The sequence below is a fragment of the Limulus polyphemus genome, unplaced genomic scaffold (assembly GCF_000517525.1).
Source record: "Limulus polyphemus unplaced genomic scaffold, Limulus_polyphemus-2.1.2 Scaffold11, whole genome shotgun sequence".
NCBI lineage: Eukaryota > Metazoa > Arthropoda > Merostomata > Xiphosura > Limulidae > Limulus > Limulus polyphemus.
In genome coordinates, this window is record NW_013665621.1 from 1,440,999 (window position 1) to 1,451,710 (window position 10,712).

The window sequence follows — 10,712 nt, forward strand, 5'->3', positions numbered from 1 at the left end:
AAGCTTTGAGGATTAAAATCTGCCTTTTTTTCCCCAATCAGTTTTTGATTATAACATACAAAATTAATTTATTGGTGAAATGTACGGCTACAGGAAACAAGTGGATCTGAAATCCTAACATTCTATACAGACTGATAGAGACGTTTTCTTTTTAATCTTGCATTATGAAGTTTTCGGATAATTTAGTTTCCGTGTTGATATCATAATTGCCTCTGTATTAAGTATTAAGCTTTTGATGTTATTTTAACAACTAAATTGGCGATTTAGAATAGCAAAATCCCCAGCTGTTCGTTAATCAACCGAATGTATACATATATATATAAATATAGCAGGATGCTCCATAGTTTTACACAGCTGGACTACAGAGGGCGAAAACATTGGAGAATCTATTTGTCATTATTTTCTAACATACAAGCTTGAAATTTTATATGTGATTAATAATGAATACATTGGCCGGAAGAGGTTCACAAGCCGCCCGTCGAGCCACTCTGACTTTTAGGGTGAATCCATTCAGTTAAATGAAATAGCGAAGCCAGTACCTGTTATCTTATGAACACAGAACAGTCAGTCTTTCAGTAACGCACTTCAAAAAAAAAAGAAAAAAGAAATGATTCGAAGCGAGTAAGCAAAGTAAAGAACATAAAGTTTGTTTTAGTTATATTTAGTTTTGGAAATAAAATACTTAAATTTATAAAACATTTTGTCATGAACGTACATACTACAGACATGAGATAAGTTTGATCTGAAAACTTTTAATTTTATTCCACAATTTAGCCAGTTTTTACACAAATGAAGGATCGTGATCCTGTCAACGGTTAGAACTAAAATGGCAACTGTTCAGCAAGCCCTCCAGTGGCACAGCGGTATGACTGCGGACTTACTACGCAATAACCAGGTTTTGATACCCGTAGTGGGCAGATAGCCCTGTGTGTAGCTTTGTGCTTACCTACAAACAAATAAACTGTTCAGCAAAAGCACAGGCCATTACATGGAATTGTAGTCTGTTTTTCTCATACAACGTCTATTTCGACAATCAACTCTGTATAACACTCGGACACAGTGTAATAATTCAGTGATTAACAGTTTAAACACTTCAGTGGTCCAGGATCTGTGTATCGTAACAGGAGCTCTGGAAGTCTCAGCCTAAGTAAAGAAACCATTACCTTGGTAACTGAATCACTGGACTAATATTCCTAGAGAACTTTTTTTTACCGAATTGCTGGATTGGATATGAGGGACTGTTACCTTGGGCACCTCTTTCCACAGACCTGACGCCTCAAGACTTTTGGCTATGGGAACATCTTAAGTCTACGGTTTAAAACCCACGATTAGCTATTCAGCTACACATGCTGATCCCAGAGATCGTATCAGTGAAAGAACTGATGCAATTTCAGAAAGATGTTTGACAAACGTAGAAGGGGCTTGCAGAAGAACACTTAGGCCAACGGAGGTAATATGAAGATGGTATAAAACTTGAAAGTACGTAGATCAACATATACTTTAGGGCTTAGTTTTATCCGTCGTCATTTCAAAGCTATTACGTTTTAAAATGTATACAACCTTTTGTAGACACCCTCTATATACATATAAAAACGCCAGTTTTGCTTTTGTTTTCTTTATTTAAGATGACTGAATAAATACGAGATAGCATTTTATAAACTTATTGTGATTCATTATATACAGGCTTAAAATACATGTTGATAATTACAAAACCAATTTCTGAAAAAAAAAACCCAGATATTTCATTAAATGGTTTATGTTGTTAAGAAATAATATGTAAATAATTTTAATCTGAATTAATAGTCCCTCCGTAAGATCAGTGTTTACAATCCTAGAATTCGGAGTTCGATCATATATGGATAGAATGCATATACCCCCCTTGCGCAAATTACGGTTAACAAACAAAGTAATAAATAACCTGTGCGATACCATAAAATATTCCCCGCATTTTAAGTTGTGGGTGCATCGTTATAAGAGTGACAGTAAGTCCCCAAGCGTGGATAGGGTGTTACTGTCTATCTACCTTCCCTCTGGTCAGTAGTTTAAACTTGAGACAGCCTTAGTGGGCCTTGCCTTAAATACAAAATACATTACAATAAAAACTAGAATATTACCAGGAAATATCTATAATTTAGATTCGCTGCACGAGCCCTGAGAAGTAATTATACTTTAATTTATTGCTATAGCAATTCTTTAGGTCTCAAGTTTTTATGTTTATATGACATTAAGCACAAAACTACACAATGGGCAGTCTGTGCTCATCCCGCCGTGAGTATCGAAACCTGATTTCTAGCATTGTAAGAAGTCCGCAGACATATCGTTGTGCCACTTGGGGGGGGGGGGGGGAGGGACTTAAGGTCTTAAAAGAACGATTAAATATTTACCTGTATTCCATAATACCACACTATATTGTTATGGTATGAAAATCAAGCCTTTTTATTCTTACTAATAGTTTTCAACGAAAACAAGCTTGATATACTTTAAGACAGCATGGTCCAAACAGCGGCCCTTCAAATTTTCCATCCACTTCAGTCAGGCCCTTAAATAGTAAAAGGGTGGACCACTCCGATCTACAATTTTTAAGTCAGAAGTTCCTCAAACTACTGCTTCAATAATAAGTATGATAGTTTCACATCGAAGTATGCGATATTCTTTATTTCAATTTCCTCACTTCATTATTCAGCCTCACCCTTTAACTTGTAATTATAATCTTCTTTAGTGTGTAATTAATATAAGTAATATGACCAGTTCTTCCGATTTTAAAATTATAGCGCCCCCTTTTGTTAGGGAAAGTGGTACACAATCAATTATGCAAATAATAAATATCATCAAGTAATTATTTTTGGAGTATCCTCCTGTTGGTCAGAAGTGTTGTGGCAAGATTTAAAATGCCATTCGTGCTCACTAGTGACTTACTATAAATGCTTCGCGACTTGAAAATCGGACATAGAGTGTGAAAAACACCTGCCATGTGCATTGAATTGTTTCCTTTTTTGTTTGTTTTGGCGGGTGTAAAATCACGTGCATATTGGCATATGCAATACTAGTAACAATATATCTTCTGCTTCAACCTGCCGTATAGCCAACTTCAGTGTAAATAGAAAAGGTTATGCTGAGTTATTCCTGGCCTTGTGATAATTTTCCTACTCAGTAAGAAGGTTATACAATGTTGGTTAACAGTATTCAGAGATTAACAGTACTGAATGTGAATAAAAACACTTACAGATGATTGACAAAAATTATAACCTAGACATTTAGGCGTCTCAAAAGTATCTATAGAGACAACGGCACATTTAAAAATCTAGGACTTTCCCTGTCAAAGCGAAACGTCTGGTTACCCTAAATATAAGAGAATTAATATGTTGTAATGTTGAATTGCATGTACGTATTATTATATTTGTAACTGCGTTTTTATGAATTATGTATGCAGAAGAAAATTTTATGCTGATATATTCATGATATATGCAGTCTAGCCATAAAACATCTGCCTCGAATGGTAAGCGAAAACAGCCAAACAAACCCGTTTTAGAAACTTTGCCCTTTCGCCATTAGAAGTTACGTGAAACATTAGGCTTATAAGAATGACAGTTAATTGTTCTCTTGACAACTTTAATTATTTTAACAAGGTAATGCGGATGGAATCTTAAGTTGAAAATTCAATTTAGATAACTTACATTGACAAGAATACTAAGCCAGCGTTCAACATGCATAGGCTTTTTTGTTAACTTTGGAAGTGAATGACTTAAAACACACCGTGATTCTAACTTGACATACGTTTTTTGATTCTATCTAATCAATGTGACGTATTTCCGGTTTAACGTTAAGTAAATAGAAACCACTAAGGAATGTATTTACCCTTAATAAGTATTTCCTTCGAATCAAGTCATGTTTTGGGTTTCAAAAGCTTTCTAGAATAAAAAACAGTAATGAAATTTAAAACAAAAATTTATGTGTCTACTGTGCTAGATAGTTTGTTAGTTACCTGTGAAAAAAAACAAAAAAACTCAGTTTTATTTATGTACACATGTGACCACAAAGATTGTCAAACAACTCATCAAAGTCTCAAGTTCCTTCTTTTTTTTTCTTTTTCTTGTGGGAAAAAAAGAGACAAAGAGAAGCGGGGAAAATATACATGTATCTCTTTTCTCAGATTATCGAAAGTTTCGTCAGACTCTTTATTGAATCTAACAAGCCTCAAGCAAAATTTGATAAATATTCGTTTACAACAAACTAAGTCTTCAAATTATATTTTCGGTCAACTAATTAAATACAAGAAGTATCTGTAACAAAATTAAAACAAAAATCTTAAATTTAGATTGTGTACTTGAATAAATAAAATAAGTTATATCAAAGCAAATTATCATGTCTTGTAGACTTTCTCAGACATTTCCTAGGCCCGGCATAGCCAGGTGGTTAGAATACTCAACTCACAATCTGCGGGTCGCTGGTTCGAATCCCCGTCACACCAAACATGCTCGCCCTTTCAGCCGTGGGAGCGTTATAATTTTACGGTCAATCCCACTATTCGTTGGTAAAAAAGTAGCCCAAGAGTTGGCTGTGGGTGATGATGACTAGCTGCCTTCCCTCTAGTCTTACACTGCTAAATTAGGGACGGCTAGCGCAGATAGCCCTCGTGTAGCTTTGCGCGAAATTCATAACAAACAAACAAACTAGACATTTCCACTAGATAAATAGCTTAAGACTTCTAGTTAGAACGATATAAAATGTCTAGTTTGAATTTTTGTATTTAACAAAAATCATGTTTTTCTTCTTTTGTTGTATACATGAAAAGGCTTAATATTTAGATCTCGTTTAATTACTAATTAAAGTACGAAATATCAGCTAAAGCTCATGTAGATGGCATCTAAACGTTAAAAAAATACACTTTGTATTTCAGAAAATGACTTACATCTCTAATAAAAACATATTTCATCTTCTTTGCTTCAATCTTTCATTCCCTCACTAGTTTTATGCGCTCTATTAAAATGACGGTGTCTGACATTTTATGTGTAATTAATGCAAGCCCTTAAGAATGAATAAAGATTACTGCTATAACTTTTGAGACATGTTAAAGTTTACAGTAAAATATCTCTGTTAGAAATTCTTTATATCAATAACTCATATTTCACACAGACGTTTGTGGTAAAAAAAAAAAAAACTTACACAATGTTTAACAGTGTATCTAGTTGAATTATTAAAAGAATTCAACAATATATTGTTTACAGTAAGTTTGGAAATAGTTTAATGATAAAGCATTGTTCTCGCTAACGTACGGTTCTAGAACCCTGAAACAAACAGAAATAGTGTAATATAACTCACCTTAACTTTTTCTTTCAATTCTGCACATGAGATACACAGTTGGCTGCATCAGAAACGACGACTGTATTTCCGCAACAAATAATGTCAGTCCATACATGTTGGTAACGTTTCAGATTGCGCCAAAACATGCCATAGAACAATCTTTCGATCAGAATCTGAACCAAAACATTACTTTAGGCAATTATCGGCTTCTTGTAATGGGATTACAGCTAGTCAGGCTGAACAATTTTCTTTCTGCATTACCATTATGCAGGTTTTATTTTGTTTCTGAGATTACTTAAACATTTACCTAACTATCGCACACCTAACATGCTCGACCTTTCAGCCGTGGGGGCGTTATAATGTAACGGTCAATCGCACTATTCGTTGGTAAAAGAGTAGCCCAAGAGTTGGCGGTGGGTGGTAATGACTAGCTGACTTCCTTCTAGTCTTAGACTACTAAATTAGGGACGGCTAGCGCAGATAGCCCTCGTGTAGCTTTGCGCGAAATTCGTAACAAACCAAACCTAACTATCGTGGGCCGAAAGCTGATGTTCGTAAATCACTATTTTGTTCGTTTTTTTGCGAATTATTTGTTTACAAACTTCAAAAAAAAAAGAACAAATAAAAACCTAAAAGTTCTTATCACCCCCAGTTGCTGTAGGAAGTCACTAGAATTCGTTATAACGTCTAGTAAATGATACATCTCAATGTTAGTCTACACTGAAATACGCTGCATGATAAGAGCCTGGTCCTTAAGTCCCGGATGCTAACTCATCGTCACGATCGACTACATCGTCGGCAATGTTTCAGAATTAGTGGGAGGAGCTCTGTGTTCGTTTCTCCAGTCACATGAATCTCGAGCGTATATCTATTCGTTTTCGTATTTGTAACCAAACCGCATATGCAGTACACGTTTCCTGGAATAACCTTCATTCTCTCTAGCATATCATTTGAAATAGTGACGTCGACGCCTGGTGAAATATTTCCAAAGCAAGCACCCTTTTCACTGAAGGTAGGTCACCTTTTGGTCGAATATTAGACCATAGGAAATTACAGGGGCGTCACCGTCGTCGTCGAAGTTATTGTTGTCAATAGTACGACTTATGGCGGTATCCAAGACAACCCAAACAAACAGTAAGCCCGATGTGGCGCCACGTAACTCACACATTCACTGGCACATTTCCTTGATGTTTTCGTTGAAAGTTTTACGAAACGTTCGACTTATTAAACGCCTCCTTTTTCACTAGTTGCATGACACGAGCAAAAACTAAAACGTCATAAGATTTAATACGTGATCCGAAAAAAATATAAATAAATATATAAACTACATCTCTCTATAGTCCACAGTAGGGTCGATTTTCAGACCTTTGGTTTGAAAAAGTAGTGCTTGGGAACGTCTTCCAAAAATAGTTCCCCTCTACTTTGCTAACAAAAGAAACTCTTCTTTACATACTTTAAATAATTGTCTTAATATTATCATATTCCCTTTACGAGTAATTTAGGAGCTAGAGCTCCAGGAAATAACATGATTATTCATGTTTATTTTTAATTACAAGTTAATAAAATCCTTACAAGTTATGTGATTCGTTTAGATCAGTTTTCAACTGAGAAAACTTCATGCGTCATGTTGCAAAACTTCTTTTCAATTTTTTTTTTCATGAATAAGTTAGCTGTCATAAATCCGTTACAAGAATTCTCCTACAAACCATGCGCCACAAAGTTGTTCATCAAGGTTTTTACGGACTGTCTGCTTACGAACCACTGAATTTGTGCTCCTGATGAAGACAAAGAAGAAAGATGTACCATACAGATTTCAGTTAAAATAGTGCACTCGAACTAATAGGGGAGTTCTGGTGAGAGTTCAAAAACGTGATTTGGAAGAAGCATTTAGGTGTGTAATAGAACCCCTCGTGGCCTCAAAACACCTCGAGACGCTCATCCAAGGTCGTTTTACTTTACTTATTGTAACCTTCCCTCTGTTTGATCAAAACTCCACCCGTTCGCTGTGAAGACTTAGGCTTAAACCTCAACTAACTCGGGCCTAAAAACCCCCATATGCGTGCGCGTATTCACGGAATTTGACTACCCAGGTCCTCCTTTCCGGCCGTACTTTCACCACCCTTGTTACGATACCTGGGCCTTGGACCTGCGGGTAATGAGCAGTTCGAGCGGAAGAGAGAGAAAGTTCAGCTTTCAAATCTGTTAGCTGATTGGCTGGATAAATTATTATGAGTCACGCGAAGGCGATACTTGTAATTTTAGACGATCTTTTCTTAAGAAATTCCAATCTTCTACCTCTTTTAAACAAGGAAACACTGACGTTAGAGTAACTAATACGTTACGTAGTTGTACGTAGCTCCAAATTTGAACCGTGATAACGAGCTTATTGGTCAAAGATATTTGCAGAGTTTTACGAAACTTATAAAGCTATCCATTGAAAACCCAAATGTAGCATAAACTATGTGCACCATTTGATTTTTTAACAAATTGATACATAGAAACATCTGTAATTTCTTTTAACAGAAACATATTTTTGGCTATTACTTATATATATATATAGTTTTAAAAGTTTCCGTTACTAGAATGAGTAGAACTGGAATTTCTCGAGAGCACGTAAGTAAACCAATGCTATACTTATGATAGCTTTGTAGGAGTAAATATGGTAACAGTTTCACTCTGTTTGAAGTCGAAACATTTGTAGGAGTAAAGATGGTAACAGTTTCACTCTGCTTGAAGTCAAAACATTTGTAGGAGTAAAGATGGTAACAGTTTCACTCTGTTTGAAGTCAAAACATTTGTAGGAGTAAAGATGGTAACAGTTTCACTTTGTTTGAAGTCGAAACATTTGTAAGGGTACAGTCAGTAACAGTTTCACTTGGTGTGAAGTCAAAGAAATTGTAGGAATACAGTTGGTAACAGTTTCTCTCGGTGTGAAGTCAAAGCATCTGTTACATTACGCATCAAGATGTTTTCAAGACCTGGTGTTAGAAGTGTTTTTGAATCCAAGCATAAATGGTGAAATAGGATTTTTAAAGATAGGAGGTAAAACGATTCTGATGGTAAAATCTTATTCCGACATGATCTTCATTGAGAATACGACCATAAATAATCCACTAAGAAATACTTAACTGACTAAGATCATGGTTGTATGATATAAGTTATCTTAAAAGAAAAGATTTATTTGTTTCACACTCTACGTTATTGAATTATCGTTGGTTTTGTTAATAAGATATGGTAATAAATGATTGTTTATTATTTTATAATGTGTATGTTCAACAGCGCAACTGAATGTACTCCTTACACACAAGCCTATATGTTGGTTTGTATATTTACTCTGTTTATGTTATATATTTACAAACACTCTCTCTCTCTATTATATATGTGTGTGTGTGTGTCCTATTACACACACACATATATATACTTTTTAATTTGATACACAATATATTTCATAACATCACTTCCAGCTTCGTTTATAGCAATAATAATCTGTAATATAGAAGGTCATGTCGTATTTGGTGGAGAGAAATACAAGCTAGAGTGTAACAGATATTTAAACTGTCGTTCTTTGGAACAATGCGTTCTTTTAGTGGTTCTTACTGAGTTATCTACTCCTTAAATATTACAAAAGCTTATCAGTATATCTTAGATATTACCGCTACATATTAGGCCGAAGAAAAATTGTGTCTTGACGACTTAATCGTTTTCCACAGCAAAACATGTTCTGGAAAAAGGTGATAATTTATAGGTTGCAACAAATATACTCATCTAGCTTAATTTAGTTTAGTTGTTGGAACACCATTCATCTTAGGAGTTCAGAAAAGTCATGCAGCACCCTTGAAATAACTACGGTGATATTTAAACGCTCAAAATAAGTTTTAAAAAAAATTGGATCTATGTTAAGTAGTTTTTTTTTTCCTTCAAACTTTTTCCTTGCTTATTTTTTTGTCCCCTAAAACATGCACAAAATCTCATGCCCGTAAACTACACATAGATCCACGCACTTACATGCGCAATATATATATATATATATATATTAATGTTTTCCGAAGTTAACAAACTCAGTTCGTTTATTACCACTGCTCTTCGCAAATATCATGCAAAATGATAAAATTAAAAGATAGATAGATGCATAAATTAGTCTAAAAAATCTGGTGAATATACTTTGAACCTTGATTATTTTTTCTCACACATTTTGTTTCTCTCATATAATTGAATATGTAATTTAATTTGCAAATATAATCATAGCATTTCAGGGCGTTTCACTTTTACAGGAAAATGTTATAAAGGTGTGCATATTTGGTCGAATAGGTGTTTCGAAAACGCTCAACGCCCTAATAGGTCAAACATAGTGGTGAAGCTAGAAAATAAAGCACTGCATGATATTAGTTACCAGAGAAGTAAGATACGCCGAATATTTAATAACTTTATTTTCCAAAGGCCTTGTAAATTAAGATACTTAAACTTAGGTATTGGATAGATTCTATTTCTATAGGACTAGAGTGGTATGACGCTTGAAATGATGAATGACAATGGTTTCCAGAGGACTGTACACATAATGGACGACATTGTTTTCTAGAAGGGTTGTTATAAGACATTTGTAATCATTGATGGCAGGGGTTTCCAGAGGACTGTTTATAAGATGCTTACAATAATGGACGACATTGTTTTCTAGAAGGGTTGTTATAAGACATTTGTAATCATTGATAGCAGTGGTTTCCAGAGAACTGTTTATAAGATGCTTACAATAATGGACGACATTGTTTTCTAGAAGGGTTGTTATAAGACATCTGTAATCATTGATGGCAGTGGTTTCTTTTGGGCTTATTATTAAGCTACAAAAATTATGGATGATGTCATTTCCTAGATTTCTTCTAATTTACATTCCAAAAATGATATTTTCTTAGACTGTTTTTAGACATATATCTAATGCTGCATGCAGCCATCTGTTAGATTTTTTATGGCCATTTGTCAATTATTGACGTGCTGTCAGGGCGTAATATTAGAGATGACGGGATTCGAACCCGTGACCGAGTCAGTGACCTAACCACCAAGCCATGCTAGGCCATTAACCAAACTAGTTTTATAAAAGTGTGAATCTGATAGTTTAAGGTTAATTGTTCATTATAAAGATTACTTCGTGCTCTCTAAGACGAGGTTATAAATTTTTTTGTGATTAAGAATGCACAACGTTCACTATATTTTGAACAGTATATAAGTATAAATGGTATTTTAGTTAGTTTAATACGATTAAAGTCGAGTAAATATTATATCTAAATTGTATATAAAATTATTATCATTTGAAGCATTGTTTAAGATGATTAACGAAAATATAACTACATTTAACCAGTAGAAAGATTAGTATGGCAAACTTCAACTACTCATAAAGAATGAGGCTTTATTCTAAGAACCCA